This window comes from Sus scrofa, chromosome 1 (genome assembly GCF_000003025.6).
Source record: "Sus scrofa isolate TJ Tabasco breed Duroc chromosome 1, Sscrofa11.1, whole genome shotgun sequence".
NCBI classification, from domain to species: domain Eukaryota; kingdom Metazoa; phylum Chordata; class Mammalia; order Artiodactyla; family Suidae; genus Sus; species Sus scrofa.
This window is the reverse complement of record NC_010443.5, coordinates 142,242,895-142,262,272: the sequence shown is the minus strand read 5'-3', so window position 1 is coordinate 142,262,272 and position 19,378 is coordinate 142,242,895. Positions and strand designations below refer to the sequence as shown.

Below are 19,378 nucleotides of genomic sequence, written 5' to 3'. Positions count from 1 at the left end.
TAACAGTAGATGCCTAGTCGCTTGTGAGCACCATGTTCATGACTTTTGTACTTGTAGCACCTGGAAAACAAGAACTAGATTGCACACCCCTTGGAGACAGAGAATTCTTTTGACCTTTTACTTACATATCTGCAGAACCTAAGATATTTCCTCTGACCTCATTGGTGAAAGTACCTATGTGTTGAATTAATACATAGATGAAATACATTGATTTTTTTTTTCTTTTACCTTTTGTTGTTGTTGTTGTTCTTTTCTCTTTAGGCTGCCTGACATCATATGGAATTCCCAGGCCAGGGATCAGATCCAAACTGCAGTTGCAACTTTCACCGCAGCTGAAGCAGTGCTGGATCCTTTAACTGACTGGGCCAGGCCAGGGATATAACCTGTGTTCTGGCACTACAGAGATGTTGCCTATCCCACTGAACCACAATGGGAATTCTGAAATACACTGGTTTGAGTATGAAGAATAGCACTTATAGCTCAGACAGAAAATCCATCGTCAACAAGCCAATTTTCATTTCCATCTGGCTTACCACATACACAGTGTGAAAACAGATCATTCATATTTAAAACATTAATTAAAATTTTGTTTCTGTTTCCTTATAAAAATCACCAGTAACATGTACAATGATGCTACTATTATTTTTATATTTGAATACATTAATTTAGGCTTTCCATAATAGCATTACTAATTTCAACATTTTCATATTTTACTCAAATTTTTAATTAAATGAGCAATAAGCATTTTATTCATTTATTTAGGCTCCATTTGTGGCATGTGGAAAAGTTCCCAGGCCAGGGATCACAAGTGCCACACTTGCAGCCTCTGACACAGCTGCTTCGAGTGCTGGATGCTTAACCCTCTGGGCCACATAGGAACTTCTGGAATAAGCATTTTAAATTATCTCATTTTCAGGGAGTTCCTGTTGTGGCTCAGGGGTTAACAAATCCAACTAGGAACCATGAGGTTGAGGGTTCGATTCCTGGCCTTGCTCAGTGGGCTGAGGATCCGGCATTACCATGAGCTGTGGTGTAGGTTGTAGACGTGGCACGGATCCTGTGTTGCTGTGGCTCTGGCGTTGGCTGGTGGCTATGGCTCAAATTTGACCCCTAACCTGGGAACTTCCATATGTCATGAGAGTGGCCCAAGAAATGGCAAAAAGACAAAAAAAAAAAAAAATTATCTCATTTTCATAGAAGCAAAATGGAGCTTGTTATTTTACATGTTTTCCTTACAAGTTGAATATTTACTGTTTCCATTGTTTCTGGCCTTCCTCAGGCTAAGTATCTCTCCACTGGAACCTCTCCCCATAGAAACACTCTGATGTGTTTAGGGATTTCCAAATATTTACATCACAATTAGAGTTGCCGTTTCTCCCTCACGTATTTGTGTCATACCTATAACGCCTGTTTATATTTTTCGTATGTGCTCATCATTAACTCTTAAAATGAGGAATGTTAAATGAGAGCAGAACTACTGAGCAAGATATACAATCAAAAAGTTATAATGGGGAAGAGAAAAGAACCTAAGCTCAGTGAATTTTATTAATCCAAGGGAAAAGTATTTAAGAAAGTCCTGAGTGGTCAGGGGTAAGTTTCTAAAGTGAGATGTTGAATGAGTCAATTATTAGAGTACAGTACTAATTTGCTAGGAATGTCATAACAAAATGCCAGATATTATAACTAAAAAACAGAAATTTATGTTCTCATAGTTCTGGAGGCTAGAAGTCCGAGATCAAGGTATTGGGAGGTTTGGTTTCTTCTGAGGCCTCTCCTTTGACTTGCCTTCTTGCTGTGTCCTCACATCATCTTTTTCCTTTGCGTGTTTGTGTGTCCTCTTTCTTCTGTGTCCTAGCATTTCTGATGACTCTCTGTGTGTCAGATTTTCTTATAAGCACCAGTAAATTGGAGTAGGTTCCACCCTAAGTACCTTATTTAATTGAATCATCTCTTTACATTCCCTCTTCCCAAGTGCATGCATATTCTGAGATGCAGGGGTTAGATCTTCGACATAAAATTTTGGGGAAGACACAGTTTTATCCAGAACAAGCACAGATAAAGATTTCAAGGCTATATAAATAAGATAATGACTACACAGAGATAGAGATGTTCAAGGGTTACAAGGCAATAGGATGACCTGTTCATAACTGTTATTGGGCATCAGGGCAGGAGGTAAGTCTGATCATGTAGGCAGGACTCTTACCATTTCCTCTCTATGTAGTAGAAACTGAAAAATTGGAAAAAATGGAAAAATTTACTATGAAAAAGTGATAATCACACATTTTTAACATTTTAAAGAGAGCTAATAATTTAAAGAAGGAAAGACTGAAAACAAGAAGATTGAGGCAATAACTCAGTCAAACTGGGTTTATTAAGTTGAAATCCTTCTCTGATGGACAAATCATGTATTTCAAAAAATATGTACAGTTTTGTAATCACTACATTAATTAAGATAGAACATTTTTCATCACCCAACGTTTCTATTGTGCCCTTTTGTGGTACTCCTACACACAGCCTTGGAAATTATTGATCTTATCTATCGTGATTGCTTTTTCCTTTTCCAGAATCTCCTTTAAATAAAATGATCCCATATGCAATCTTTTCTGTATAGTTTTTGTCACTTAGATGAAGACTTTTGAGATTCATTCACATTTTCGCATGTGTCAGTGGTTTGTTCCTTTTACTTTTTTGAGTAATGTGTTAGCATTTGTTCATCTTTTCACCATTTGGATATTTGGGTTGTTTCCAGGTTTGGGCTGTTATAAATAGAGTTTCTATAAGCATTTAGATGCGGCATTTCTGTGGACATATAGATTCCTTTTTTTCTTGGGAAAATACCTAATTGCAAGGTTGCTACATCATATAATAATAAATGTATGATTTGCTTGACGAAATGGCTATGCCATTTCACATTTTCAGCAGCAAACTATGAGAATTCCAGTTGCTCCACATCTTCCCTAGCATTTGATTTTGGCATTATATTTTTAACTTACTAAAAATTATTCCAGTTGATGTATATAGTGGTATCTCATGATGGTTTCAATTCACATCTTTTTAATGACAAGGGTATTGAGCATATTTCATGGGCTTGTCTGCCAACTCTTTAAGTATTTTGTTTTCCTACTTTAAAAATTGTGTTTCTTGGAGTTCCCTGGTGGCTCAGCAGGCTAAGGATCCAGCATTGTCACTGCTGTAGCACGTTTGATCTCTGGCCCAGAAAATTCTGCATGCCACTAGAACAGGCAAAAAAAAGTTCCTTGTTTTACTATTATTGTATAACTATTGATATAAAATTGATATAAAATTTCAGTTATGTATTAAAAATATTTTCTCTAAGTCTGTGGCATCATGTCATTTTCTTAACAGTCTTTCAAAGAACAGAATTTATTTTAATATTGCTTGAGAAGGGTTTATCTTTTTTTTCCCTTTTGTGGTTTATAATATTTATTTCCTGTACATAAAATCTTTGCTTATTTGCAAACATTATTTGCTATGTTTTCTTCAGACATTTTATGTGCTACATCTTATATCTATGATAAATTCTGAATTAATTTTTGGATTAAGTGCAAAAATAAGGATGGACAATTTTAAGGTTTTGTTGTTATTATTGTTGGCATATAGCTGCTCTATTGTCCTTACCCCATTAGTTGCAAATACTATCCATTGAAGTTCCTTAGTAAAATCCATTGACCATATATATGTAGGTTTATTACTGAATGCTATGCTGTTCCATTTATCTAAATGTCTGTCTTTACACTGTTTAAACCACTTGGTTAATACTATTAAGCCTCGAAGAAAGTTGTGAGTCCTCCAACATTGACAATAACACTGTTGTTGTAGCAACCACATGAAGTGTACTGTGCTACTTGTGAGGAATTGACAAATGAACAAGAGAGAAAGCTTATCCTTTATTTGAGACAGCAGTCAAGCAGAGAGTTGAATAGGAGATGCAAATTCAGATTAGATGTGCTGTAGTGAATAATGAGTATTATTCTGTTGCAATTCAGAAGATGTTTTTGCATGCGACCTGAATTTAAACTGTCATTGAGTATTCCTAGAGGAAACAACTTATGAATGAATGCATAAAGAATAAGTAGCAAAAAGCCTTTTAAATTACAGCTAGGGGGACAAAAAAGGGATTGTACTCAGATAGGAGCAAGGACATGTATAGAAGTAAAAAATTTTGATACATCCCATGTAAAATAGCAATTTCAGTACACTTGGGGGAGAAAAAAGCTGGAAATACATACCTGATCTAGATAGTTAAGGAATTTTATTCCATGTTCATGTGTTCAGATTTTCCATATATATATATTTTTTGTGTTATCAGGCTGCTACGGGTCTTCTTACTAAGAACACAGCTGGTTCAACTGTAAAGTGAGAACAGGGGAGTCTAAAATTTAAGGAGAAAATATGGGATTTAGATTTAGACTCTGTTTAGGCACGGGAAAAGGATGGGGTAGGGAAAGTGAGAAACAGCCTAAGGTACAAGAAAAATCGGCACAAAAATTTTAGTATTTTCAGGGTACAACCTTCTTTTGAAATGAGTGTGACAGAGCCAAATCAAGAATGTACCTCTGGAGGCAATTCAGCTCCACAGATAGGTTACTTTGAAGCCTTAAAATCACCTTCTCATATTTCACAATTAAGTTCTGCCCTTTGGGGGCCGTTAGAAACTTCTGGGCTCATAGCGCCATCTAGCATCGACAAAAATGGAAGGCCAGTGGCAAGCTTAAGAAAAATTCAAGAAAAGACGAAATCCAAGAACTACAAATGTCTATGATACTTTGAGCAGGATTTTTTAAAATATGTGTTTCAGAAGTGAAGCATAATGCATAATTTCTGGTGTGGGAAGTGATGCGTAATTATTCTCGGGAAAGAAATAGGCAAGCCTGGACTATATGCACTTTTTTTTACCTGTAACTCAAGGGTCAAGGGTTGGCATGAATCCTATTAGACAAATTGATTTCATTTACAAACATGGATGTACAAGAGGTTTTTTTTTTAACATGGACACACATACAGTTCATATTTCTTTATAAAACGAGTTAAGCTGACATTGCTTTGCAACCCTGCAGATTTGTGTATGTGTATGTTTACAAACAAGTCCTTTTCCTTTACGGTCTCCATAGTTCATGAGTATAATTTCTTAGGCTAAAGGTTTAATAGGTCATTATTTTATTCTTAAAAACGTCTCCCAATGTGACAGAGGGGCCGGACGCATTCATTCGAAATTCGCGGTGGGGCAGCTCCTAACACCCTGCTGATCGGCTGAAGCCGACCGGATTGCCATCAACACTTCCGGTCTAGCGCAGCAGCCAGCAGGAAATACGCAATTGTAGGGCGACGCCGGCTCGTTCGCAGGGCTCTGTGGGAAGGTCACGTGGCTCGCCCGCCGGTCCGTAGCCCCGGGAGCGGATCCTTCAGGGGTTTGCGCTGCGTAGGCGGGGCGGAACTAGTTGCAGCGCCTCTTCCCTTCCGGGTTTCCGTTTCCGCGCGCTCCTCCGGTCCGTTCTCTTTAAGGCGCCATCTGGGAATTTCCCTTCGGTCCTGTGCGCAGCAAATACTAACAAATTATACGAATAATCGTCCTTAAAATTACCTTTTCTAGGCTTCATATCTTCATTTTTTTTCTTTTAACTTTTCATTAACCTCTTTTTCTTTTTTTGCAAGAAAAATACGTACTGTCGTGATTCCACAACCGTCTTCCTCTTTCTGTAGTCATGTGAACGCTGGCCAAAACCGTAATCTTATCGTTTTAACATTTTCATCCTTTACATTTTGTTTATTGCATTCAGCTGAAAATTTAAATATTTTTCATTAATACTGAAAATGCTTTTTAAATAAAATTAGGATACTGCTTCAATAATTTGTATATTATTCTTAAGATTATTTCTTCTCTAGTTTTTTTCCCTAATTTTGTGACAAAGTGCCTTTAATATGAGAATATTTAGGGGCTTCAAAGTAAAATTTCCCCCCAAAGTCTCAATGTTAACCTTATGAAATCCTTTAGAAATATTTAAAAGATTTTTGTGCAAAGTTGAAAATAGTTTCACAACTTTTAAAACAGCTGCTGTATTTTGCTTTTCTTTATATCCTGACTTATTCCAATACCCTAGTTCTCACCTTAGAACTGATGATTCATTTACTATTTTTTTTTTCAATTACTACTGCCTCTGGTTAACGTGTTATTCTCCCAGTTCTGACTTTTTCTTTCTTCTTTCTCAGAAAATATTTCCCAAACTCTGTAAATCGTAAGTCAGCACCTTTTTCCCTGTAAAATGTCAGATACTAAGTATTCTAAGGTGGGAGGGCCATAGGGTTTCTGTGACGGTTATTACCTCTGTAGTTGTAGTATGAAAGCAGCCATAGAGCAATATAAATGAATGAGCATGTTTGTATTACAGCAAAGCTTTATTTACAAATATAATTTGACCAAGGTAGTTTCAGACCTTATAGTTTAATCAAATCCTTGCTCATGGTAAACAACGCTGTGATTTATACAACCTCAGAGGTTATGTGTAATTTATTTTTGTTAATTGTTTTCGTTCACCTGCATTTTGTGCTTTATGATGAAATACTTAAGTAATATTGGAGAAGTTTAGGGAAAGGGAGGGAATCTCAACATTAAGACACTGTGGTCTTTAGTCACTTTATTTGTTAATTCTATTATTGTCCTATAATCTTTATACTGTTTTGCTATGCAGACTATTTTACAATTTTTTAAAGAGGAAGAATATGCCGATGTTAGAGAACACTGATGCCAATCCTATGTTTTTTTAAAGAGGACCAAATGCTGATGGTAATGTAAAAGAAAAAAAAAAAACTTACTCAATGACACTTATTAAAGATGGTGAGGCAGACTTTCATTAGGATAGGTATAGGGACCACTGTGATGGGATATTACAACAGGGGAGAGATAATAGGCTCAACTCTGAATATAGCATAGGGAAGTGGGAATTTATACCCAAAAGAGGAGTATGATGGGGGCCAGTGGATTGAAAAAAAAAGAATAAATATTATAGGTAAGAGAGGTTCTGGATAAGTCAATCTAACAGGATTCTTGCTGAAAATAGGCTAGGCTCATTAGACACAAATGGAGGGTTGGTAGAAGATGTATAACCTTACAGATATTGAGGATGATCAAATATTCAGTGTGAGTGGTTCTGGTTAAAGTTATTTTACAGGGATCTTGCTAAAAATAAATTCTGCGAGCAAGTAGGCTAGGAGAAGATTCAGAAGCAAAGACTTTGCTTTGGTAAATTCTTTGATAAAGCAAAGAATTAGTAGCAAAAAGTTGAAGTGTGGAAGAAGAGAGTTTTTTTTAACAATTAAGGAAACTCCACCTTATAACCCTGATTCTAGAAATTGATTATTGCAGAGAACTACTAATATTATGACTTTAGTGTCCTTTTTTAAACATATGCTTATAAAAATACATTAAAGTTTATCACATATTTGATTTTTTGTATGTTTAAATATAAACAATGTATAAAGATAACATTATTTTAGGCTTGTACTTACTGAGAGGTTACTTTGTGTCAGGCATTGCTCTGAAATTAATCCTCAGAAAATATAGGTGGAATTCGTTCTTTAATCTTTGTATAGATGAGAAAACAAAGATAGAATGTGTTTTAAATTTCAAAGCAGCAGTTAGTGACAGAGTGAGAATACCAAACCATTCCTCTCTCCACAGATAGGATGTCATTCACCCTTGGTTGGGAAGAACCAGGATTTCATATATTTCTGTTGATTTATGGCTTCAAGACTATAATTTGTTTTTTGTAAATAAAATTTTATTGGAACAGGTAAACCATTAATAGAATTGTCTATGACTGCCTTCATGCTTCAGTGGAAAAGTTCAGTCATTTTTTTTTTAAGAGAAACCATATAGCCCATGACACCAACAACATTTACTATGTGGCCTTTACATTGCCCAGAGTTCAGTCCTGAGCTGGGCAGCTCAGTCCTTTTGCATGGTAATTAGGATGAGATCCGTCCTGGAGCAGTTAGAGGGGGCTATGAGCAAGTGAATTCTCAAAGAACTATAAGAAGTCCCCTTCATAAGTGCCTCTCTCTCCACAACCTTCCAGTAATTTTTGTTTCCCATTTCAGTCCTCTGTCCATGATTTTGACCATGTTTGAGGTGGAGTGGTCGGAAGACAGAGAACAAGAGAGAATAAAAATTGTGATTTTGGCCCCACTCTCCTTGAACTGCAATTCCCTCCAAAGGAGAGGAAAGTTACCCCAATGTTAGTTTTTGTTCCTGTGATCTCCCTTTGCTGCCACTGTCACCATGACAACAGAGAGGCCTCAGGCTTTGGGAAGGAGAGATTGGAGGGAAAAGGGGGGGGAGGGAAGTGCTCTCTGAGTATTAGAAACTCCATTTTCAATCCCCAGACTAGAAATAGAGAGGTTCTCTTGGAGCTTTCTATAAGCACCACAATGCTCAGTTCTGGGATTTTGGTTGTGTTAAATCAGGCCAGGAGATACATGAGAGGGGGAAAAAGAATAAAAACTCACAGTCAATTTAGTAATATTTCATAGTACAATGTTCTTCCTAGACTCCCTTTTACTGTTTACTTTAAAAGTCTTCAAAAAGCTATTCCATACATTTACCAAACTTTTGTAGCCACATTCAGTGGGAGATACAGATGGAGTATGTTATTGCATCTATCTAGAAAAAGAACCCTGAAAGAAACTTATTTCATATTTTTAATTTGGGCCAAAAATTTTAACTTATGTTTATAAATTCATACTTACACTCATAAAACATTATGTGAAACCCAAGTTCTTCATTATAGTATGTATGCCTTTCAATTCTGCTTAAATCAGTTTTTCTCAGTAAATTTAAAAACAGTTACCAGTTAAATAATTTCGAGTATCACTTCTGTATTATTTGAATTAGAGTGCCACTTTTCATCTGAAATACAGATTTTAATAAATGTTTCTCATGTCTTCATATTTCTATAATTTTCTACTGCAACACACCTAGTGAGTATCAAGAGGGACAGGGACTCGTGCTGTGTCTCATGCTATTTTAAATGTCCATGAATTTTACATGATGTGGCTTTTGTTATTCTAATTTTGAAATGTGTTGTTTGATCCAGCAAAATTTTGAAATAGGCGTTCCCATTGTGGCTCAGCAGGTTAAGAACTCGACATAGGGTCAGTGAGTATGTGGGTTTGATCCCTGGACTAGCTCAGTGGATTAAGGATCTGGTGCTGCCTCAGGCTGTGGTGTAGGTTGCAGATGTGGCTCGAATCTGGTGTTGCTGTGGCTATGAAGTAGGCTGGCAGCTGCAGCTCCAGTTTGACTCCTAGGCCAGGTGTGGCCATAAAAAGAAAAAAAAAAGGAGAGAAAGTTTTGAAATAACTATAATGGATATGTTTATACCAGTTGTAAAATGGATCCTTTTCACTGCAAGGTCAGTTTTCATGGAGCTAAGTTTAACATTCAGAACTTCCTGAACATATATTTGTGCCAGAATGGGCTATGTCCACATGAATTAGCTGATTGGCAAAGAGTAATATCTTCTCATTGCACCCTTGACGGGTGCTCCTTTCCATTATTGCTTCTCTTCCCCAGAGTAATAGTGACAATTACATGTTCTATTCCTCCACGTGCCTTTGGAGTTGTTCCTACTCCGGGATCCCAGCACTGTTGCCATGGCAAGGCTAATGGTCTCCTCACTAAGTTCTTCCTGAAGCCTCTTCATCTGTACCCTATAAATTTGACTATGATTATGATTACTACATAGTTTTCAAAACTGTAATTCTTCTCTCTAAGCAGTTCTCCAAACCACACAGATGTATGTTTTCTTTCATTGTTTTTGGAAGTTGGAATTCTTTGAATTTTTGTAAATGAGTAGAAAATGTATAGTAAAGAAGGAATAGCAGAATATGATCAGAAAAAAATCATGAATCAAATTTAGAAATATTTTCTATTTTTATAGTAATATATATCTATATCTATATCTATATATATGTTTACTTATTTATTTATTTATTTATCTTTTCTAGGGCTGCACCCGAGGCATAGAGATTCCCAGGCTAGGGGTCGAACTGGAGCTGTAGTCACTGGCCTATGCCAGAGCCACAGCAATGTGGGATCCAAGCAGTGTCTGTGACCTACACCACAGCTCACAGCAATGCTGGATACTTAACCCAGTGAGCGAGGCCAGTGATCAAACCCACAACCTCATGGTTCCTAGATGGATTCATTAACCACTGAGCCAGGATGGGAACTCCAAATACTTAAAACTTTAACAGTTTACTCATAGATATATGGATACTTTTTTTGCTTTATTGATTTTCATTTCATTTTATTAATGTAGAAGTCTCAAATGTAGACAGTAAAAATATGCTTATAGCCCAAATCTCTTTAGATTCACTTTTCCACAGTGATAACCATCAAAATTATGGTGTGTTCCTTTTTCATAAAATGTACTCTGCTTATAAAATACTTATGTGGATTCTTTGAGGGTATAATTATGAGTGTGTGTGTGCATACACACATGTGTTTGTGTTGATAGATAACAGATATGACCATAGTGATGTTAGGACGATTGATTGGATATAGAATTCTGATGGGATAGTGTGTGTCATAGCTTTGCATTTAAGGCTTTTCTTTAACCAGACAATATTACATCATCTACTACTATTTTACCCATTTAACAAGTGAGGACATTAAATATATACTTCTTAGAATAACTAGTGCAGACCCATGCAGACCCTAAGTGTTATAGTCAGAACATGGAAACTTATCTTTCTAAATGCAGAGACGACTCTCTTCATCATGGTAATGGATAACCTCCTCAAATATGTGCAGTTTTCTCAGGACCACTGGTGTGGATATTAGCTGGAGTTCTGTCCTCCTGTCTCACTCTCTATTCTTCATGGAAGGGCCCAGAAACAGGTATATATTCAGGATACAGCTCCATCTACCTGAAGCTCCTGGAACAATGGGGGAAGGAAGAATTTTAGGTATGTTGGTTGTTGCTTAACTTAGAGTTGTATCCTGGTGAACTACATGGTTATTAAACATGGTATAGGGACCAGAGTTTAGATACAGGATCTTCTTCACACCCACAACCAGAGTTCTTGGTTCCAAGGAAAACCTGGATTCCTTATGACTAACTCCCTATTTGTCCCTTTCCTGGATTCTGGATAGTGTGCAGATTTGCAGACAGTTCAAGTCTTATTTAATAATTGACTTGGCATCATGTTAAAACAAAATGACATATACCTCTGAAATTTACAAATCTCCGCATCCTTAAGTGTTTTATCAACAGTATAGAAGTTTGGCAGGAAAATGTGGCTAGAGAGACAGAGTTTATTTGATATAATTTTATTTGGCTGCACCCATGGCTTATGGAGGTTCTTGGACCAGGGATTGAATCTGAGTCACAGCTTCTGCAATGGTGGCTCCTTAACCATCAGTGTTGGGCCAGGGGTCAATCTGTGCCTCAGCAGTGACCCAAGTTGTTGTAGAGACAACACTGAGTCTCTTAACTCACCATGCCACAGCAGGAACTCTGAGACAGAGTGTTCAATTTCTTCTTTGTTAAGTACAATAAACAGGAGGACCAGAAATGCTCTGAAGAATTTACCATGACTGAAGCAAACTACAGGCACCATAAATAATTGATATTTTCTCCTCACCTCTTATTTTTCTATGTAGAATGATGAGTAGGTTAAGAAAGAAAAATGTCACACGCATACAGAGGACAATATACATTTTGTTCATCATGCTACTAGTTATCACTAAACACTTAATTCTGGAGGTTCATTGTAAGGAAACACTAAATTCTGAGATTTCCTTAAAACTCCTTGACCAACCACACAGAGGCATAGAGACCTAAGGTAACAAGGTCTCACATTTGTGGTGAATTGCAAAGAAGTGGTATGTCATATTCACCGATTTGTGAGTAGAATGATCAAAGAGCTGGAATAGGTCAATAGGATCAAATCAATTTCATCTCTATACATCAGGATGCTATAAAAGAATTTCAATCTACAAATATACCAAATAATATTTTGTGCATTTGTGCCTCTAATTTGAATAAGGAAAGGGAGGTTGATATCATATTTCATTCACTTTTGCAAACTGAAATACTGAGCCACCTGCATAGCATCTGTTCAGCTCTATGTGAACACAGTCCAGGTAATCGGAGAAGACGGAGACCCTACTGCCTCAGATGCAGCAGTAAAGAAGTGCTTTCTATTGCTTTGAAAAGGGTGTAGTATAAAAGTAATAATAAAGTGTTTGTTATACACTGAATGTCTGTGCCTGCCTACAAAAACATATGTTGTAGCCCTACCCTTCAATGTAATGTTACCTGGAAGTGAGACCTTTGGGAGGTAACTAGGTTTGGATTAGGTCTTGATGATGAGACCATCATGATGGAATTAGTGCCCTATATGAAGAGGAAGATATCTATCTATCTCCAAGATACACATCAATGTCAATATTGATATAGATATATAAGGAAGAAAAGGCATAAGCACACAGTTAAGAAGGCGGCTGTCTACAAGCCAGCATGCGGGTCCTAACTAATGATCAAATCCTCTGGCCCTTTGATTGCAGACTTACCACCCTTCAAAATGGTGAGAAAAAGTATCTGTTGTTTACATCTTCCAGCCTATGTATATTTTAATAGTAGCTCAAGCTGATGAAGATACTCATTTAGTGGATTGAGGGAAAATTCAGAAAAGCCATAGTACTGCAACATGCCTGTGAACATGAAAGCATTTGAAGCTCTGTGGAAATAGTACTTACTACATAAAGCATATCTAGATTTTGAAATCATAGTGGGCTTTATTCATGGTGACTATCAGCCTGGTTGGAGGTCTTAGAAATGCTGTGCACATCATTGTCGGGCCTTAGGTCTGAAAAGGTGCTGAAACGAAGCTTGGATTTAAGGAGGTTGAAGGAGTATTAAGAGCAAAGCCAAGAGTTCCTTCCCATCAGAAGTGGCCTTAAATTTTCAGTTGGCAACCACCTCCGCAGCCACTTAAGCCTCCTTGGAAAGCTCTCAGAGTTAACCATGAAGGTCCCTCTGAAGTCATGTTCTAGCTGCCTCCTCATATCCTTTACATGTTGTCACTTGTTGTTGATATCCTGGTAATTGAATTTGAATTTTGTGTTCTCCTTTGGAATGGATGATTGAGTGTTAAATATAGAAGTTTGCTTCTTAGTTTCTTTCTTTTTTATTTTTCTGGGGCTATCATTTTTTTTTTAAAGATTTTTATTTTATTTTATTTTATTTTATTTTTTTTGTCTTTTGTTGTTGTTGTTGCTATTTCTTGGGCCGCTCCCACGGCATATGGAGGTTCCCAGGCTAGGGGTTGAATCGGAGCTGTAGCCACCGGCCTACACCAGAGCCACAGCAACGCAGGATCCAAGCCGCGTCTGCAACCTACTCCACAGCTCACGGCAACGCCGGATCGTTAACCCACTGAGCAAGGGGCAGGGACCGAACCCGCAACCTCATGGTTCCTAGTCGGATTCGTTAACCACTGCGCCACGACGGGAACTCCATGGGGCTATCATTTTTAACCTTTGCTTTTGGCTCACTTTTTTTTTTTTTTTTTTTTTTTTTACATTCAGTAGTGTTTTAATCAGTGTGTTTAAGCATAAGTATCTTTGTCATCCCAAATCACTTGAGATGGTTACTGGCCCTTTAAAAGTCTTTGTTGACTAAGACATTGGGGTCTTATGTTGATGCTAACTTTGGCTCTGGCCCCTACTGTCAGTCCACATATTATAATACATCATGTAATTAGAGACCACATTAAACCATAGGCAAGAATGTCCTGTCAAAAGGTTCAGGACTTAACTATATGTAGTGATGTTCTTTAGTAGACTCTAATATCAGAGAAGAATGGTGCTGTATGGTCCTTACTGGGAAGCCAGAATCCTATAAGAAAAATACGAGACCTGGGCCTTTGCTCTCCCCCGCTTGCTTGCTTGCTTCCTCCCTCCCTCCCTCCCTCCCTCCCTCCCTCCCTCTCTCTCTCTCTCTCTCTCTCTCTCTTTCTTTCTTTCTTTCTTTCTTTCTTTCTTTCTAATTTCTTTCTTCCTTTTTTGGTTGCACCCATGGGATATGGAAGTTCCCAGCCCAGGGAATGAATCCAAGCCACAGCTATAACTTATACCTGGGGGATCCTTTAACCCACTGTTCTGTGCCTGTGCAGTGACTGAAGCCACTGCAGTCAGATTCTTAACCCTCTGTGTCACAGCAGGAACTCTGAGACCTGGGCTTTTCAAGGACAAAGACTCAAGACGTTGGCCTCAAAAATAGTTGCCACCCCTGACCTTGAATGGAAGAACTGTGTATTTTACAAAGGTCATGATCCACTCTGTTGGAAGAAGGGATGTACTAGGTAGGTTAAAATGGCCCACAGAACTCTTGGTGTGTCCTTATTGAAAATCGAAAAGGACAAACAGAAGCAATTATGAAAATTCCTGCAGGTCTGTTTAGAATCCTCTTTGGTGCTTGAAAGCGTGGAAGATGTGCTTGCAGTTTGGTGCCTGATCTCACTGTGGATTTAAAGGGAGCAAAAGCATTTCTCACAAACTTATTTCCAAATTGTTTGGAAGGGAGTTTCAAAATGAAACTTGATTTTAAATCGACAGTGTATAAGCTTAAATTGTACAGTGTGTTGATCTGATACCCTTCTATATAACAATATGACTACCTCCATCATCTCACAGTTATCATTCATTTTTTGTTGTGAGAACACTTAAGATCTAGCAAAAGTTAAGCATACAATACAGCATTGTTAACTATAATCACTCTATGTTGTATATTATATCCTCAGTAATACTCATCTTATGGAAATTATGTTCCCATTGACTAACATCTCCCTATTTTTCCCACTGCTCCCCAGAACCTGGGAAACACTATTCTACTCTGTTTCTATGAGTTCTGGTGTTTTTTAGATTCCACATAAAAATGGTATCATTGGTATTTGCATTCTCTGTCTGACTTATTTCTGAATGGACACCTTCTCTGAGAGAAATCCCAAGAGAAGGGGATTTACACAACTATGCACAAGTACCTGAGAAAACAGTAGGCAATGAATATGCAGTAGAATAGAGTCAATTATTAGATTATGGAAATTTTTTTTTAGGGCCACAGCTGCGGCATATACAATGGGATCTCCCCATAGATTATGAAACTTTTTTTTTTTTTAAATGTGGGTAGAGCTGATGTGGTAGCTTAGACTTGGTAATCTGTGAATTTAAGCTTTATAACATCTTGATCATCAAGTTTGTGAAGCAAGAATAGACTGTTGATATTTGAACCACTACTAGAATAATTATCTATTTTGCTTTTGTATAAAGCTAAAAAGATGATTTTATAGGATTATAATTATTTTCCTACTGTTCTATTATTTTCTTATTATAAATTATGACAAGTAATATTGTTGTCACCAGGAATGATAATGCATTCCTATTTTACTTGATCTAGTTGAAATAAGTATTAATATGTTAAACAGTTTTCCAGGGATTCCAATGCAACTTTTTCCAGTACTTGGGAGTTTTAGGAACTATTACCCTTTGTTATTTTACTTCATGGAGTGCGTCAGTGGCCATGTCCTTTCCACTGGTCTCAGTATTCAGGAATACAGTCACCCAAAACATACTAAAGTGTTCCAAAATTTCAGGTAGAATCCTCTTTTTTTTCCCCCATCTTTTAAAAATTAATTGCCCCCCCCATTTTCTCATTCTTCTGAAAACTTTTACTGAAATATTTCTACACACTAAGTTTTAGGTTTTTCTCGGACAAATGTTTAGGTAAAATAATAATTCAAATAAAATCCACAAAAGAAGACAAGCAAAATACCTGGCAGTTGTAACACAAATAGGAACGTCAAAGTTAAAAATTTCATTGTTTCCCTTCAGTTGTGAAAGGGTGGGACTCAGCATATGTCAGCAAATCAAAGAATCATTGATTTAAGATTCAGTTTAGTGATGGAAAAGTGCCAAATGCATTATACCTTAATACTTAGAATCCTTAGTTTGTACTTATTGAAAGAATCCTTTGCAAATTATACAGAAATAAGTACTATATACATAAAATTAAAACTAATTTGGTTCCATAAGTATCTTCATAGTCTACATCCACATCTTCAGAATCCAGTTTAGTCTCAGAGCCATCAATATCCATAATGTTCCATGTGATATTTTTTCTTTTTTTTTTCTTGTCTCTTTGGGTCTGTGCCCAAGACATATGGAAGTTCCCAGGCTAGAGGTCAAACTGGAGCAACAGTTGCTGGCCTATAACACAGCCACAGCCGACTTACACCACAACTCATGGCAACGCCGGATCCTTTAACCCATTCAGAGGTGCCAGGGATTGAACCTTCATCCTCATGGATATCAGCTGGGTTCATTAACACTGAGCCATGCTGGAAGTCCTAGCATTTCTTAATAATAATGATAATAATAAAACACCTTCTTTGTCCCTAAGACTCCCCCCAAGATGCTAGCACTAGCTCTACAAAATGCCATGCTTGTGATCTCACAGAAAATGCCAACATAAGGTTTGCAGACCAAGTTTCTGTGTGAATATGCAATGACAATACACTTTCTAAAATGCTATTAATTATACAAATTTTTTTTCTTTAGGATGAAAAATGTAAGAAGATGTGTATATCAAAGTTGATGAAACTTAAAACTGATGTTTGAAGTGGTTTCTAAAAAGAGCAATAATTTTTGAGAGGACTCTTGGAGAATGCATAGTTAACTTGGATCCAGCAAGGTGAGATTCCCCTCGAAGAAGGAAAGAATGGGTGTAAAAGAGGTGGGAAGGAGCCCTATGTGTCACAGTGATTTACTAATAGACTGGAGGCCTGGGAAGGAGCAGGACTCACACTGTGGTGCTGAATCCCTAGGGGAGCGTATTCAGATTCAAATCCTATTCATATTTGCAGAAATAGGGGGATTATAGTGAAGGTAGCAAGACTAAAGATGAGAGATGAGGGAAATTGAAATAGCCTTTTTTTGGTTTTAAACTTCAGTTAAAAGAGGACTTCCTCTGTCTCTCTCTATCTGCTGCACTTGAGGAAGGTCGGGGGGATAAGCACAAATCAAGCTTCCACAATCTCTGAGATTTCAGTCCTTGGAGATTTAGAAGACTAAACTGTGGGTAGAGTGCTGTGCTTAAGAATTCCCAGGACAGGAATCAGACCTGGAATGGGACACAGGGAAAGTCTCTTGGGGGAGCACGTCTGAGGAAGCGCTCCTGTAAGGAGCAGTGAAGGAAAGAGAGGGAGAGGAGAAACAAGTCTGTCCTTGACAGGATGTGAAAAGGCCAATACATTTGCGGAAAACATGGGGAAGAGAGACTTGTGAAGATGTCAGGGGTGTGAAAGACAGAGCTTGGTGGGACTGGGCAGGTGAGAGAGGGAAGGTCTAGAAGGAGACAGGGAAGCCCATAGAGGCAGCCCTGTGTGTTGAGGAATTTTGAAAGTCTGGGTCTTGGTCCTTGACAGTTATCCTAAGCTTGTGAGGTCCGCCTGCGGGGAGACCAAACAGTGATGATGATCCCTATCCACTGGGGAGATCTCTAAGAGTGGAAGGCCGAGAGGTTTCTGTTTCCTGGACCGGTAGTTTCCTTGAATGCTGTGTTCACCAGTCTGTGTCCACCCTCACACCCTCTCCATCCCACCCGAGTGTCGTGTCATTTTGCACGTTGTAGACCGAACGGATGCATTAGTCTTAAGGTTCGGAGCGGCCGGCTCACAGCGCCACCTGGCGTCCACTTTCGGAAGCGGCGAGAACAGCTTTAAAACGAAAAGTGAGGTAAAGCTGGTCCTCAGCTGTGCACGAAGGAACCTATCTGGGAGCAGACAGGTGAGGTCGGTATTGGGCGCCCAGATTTCTTGGTCTGGAGGTGAGAGGGGTTTTGCAGGCCTTTTTCACTGGCTCCTGGATCCCGCTGTGAATCTATTCTTTTTGAGGCTCTTTGATTTCCGGACCAATCCTTGTGATTTTCTGAGCGCTTCCATCCTGCATTCTTCATCAGCTGTTTGGAGGGGTGATGTAACAATAGTTAGACAAATCTCAAATTGGGAAATTATTAATAATAGTTTTTATACCAAGGATGAATAGTACTTAGCTTTATTTAATCATTCTCAGCTTCGTGTTTTTTTCTTCCTGCCTTCAGCCCTTCCTCTGTCCCTCCCCCACCCTTTTTTTCTTGGCTTATTGCTTCTAGCAATGATCCTCTCTGAGAAAACTATTCGGGTCCCTTGGAGCCCTTCTCTGGATTCAGCCTCAACATCGAAGCAATAAAGATTTGAAAGAAACCTAACTTTCTAACAGCCCAAGCTGCTTCTCTAAATTAATCCTGGACGATCTCCACCCCCATTAAAGTGCAGGCCTGAGAAAACTCAGCCACAGGAATTTATCGTTTGTGCCATTCAACTCCTGGTGACAGGCCCCATCTCTGTGGGAGCCTAACTTTGATAAGTGCTAGTTAACAAACCCAGATAAATTGCAAAGGAACAGCTCTCCTTCCCCACCCCCCTTTTGTAATTTTCCACTTCCAGGAATCTGCTGAGAGCCCCCACCCTGCCCCGCCCCCATCCCCCTTTTCTTTCTTCCTTTAAAATGCTCCTCCCTCTCAGGGTAAACAGAAGTGGAGTTCAGTTCACACTAGGTCCTTTCCATATTTCAACAGTGTATTTCTGATGAAAATCTGTCCTAACCCTTTAACGTCTGATTTGTTCATCTTTGACAGTTTTTGGCTTCAGGGATGGGATCAGAAAGCACTACTGGACTCTCGGACAGACAGACCTCCCCGCGGCATAGAGACCATTTTCTGATCTCCAGTGCTCTTGTCCATTTTGATTTCTGGTGGTGAGTCCAACTCCTGACCCAGCGCTCCAGACAAATGTCTGTTGAAGCGTGGTGAGGACAGATTTTGATTCTTAAAATTCTGAGTCTCTTCTCTAGGTTGAGACTGGAGCCTTGGACTTCTTGTGAAAAGTATGTGCTGGAATGGAACACCTTGCGAGCTCCTTGTTTTGAAGTAGGGTCATTCTCTGAATCCTGGCTCTTATTTAAAAATATGAAATATAAATGACATGTAACATTTTATTGGTTTTAAGTGTTCAGCACAATGAGATGTATATGCCATAATACGTTTTGTTAACATCCATCACCACAACTAGTTTCAGTTTTTTTCTTGTGATGAGGACTTTTTTTTTTTTTTTTTTTTTTGTCTTTTTGCTATTTCTTTGGGACGCTCCTTCGACATATGGAGGTTCCCAGGCTAGGGGTCTAATTGGAGCTGTAGCCACCGGCCTACGCCAGAGCGACAGCAATGCTGGATCCGAGCCACGTCTGCAACCTACACCACAG

The 19,378-nt window shown here is 38.4% G+C and overlaps 1 long non-coding RNA gene across 1 annotated transcript in view; it reads left to right on the top strand.

Moving 5' to 3' along the window:
- LOC106509042 overlaps positions 1-19,154 on the top strand; it is a 38,674-nt gene extending 19,520 nt beyond the window's left edge. Inside the window, exons 3-4 of the long non-coding RNA XR_002345718.1 lie at positions 16,640-18,874; positions 18,971-19,154. This is a non-coding gene — a long non-coding RNA (uncharacterized LOC106509042). The remainder of the gene's footprint in view (positions 1-16,639; positions 18,875-18,970) is intronic.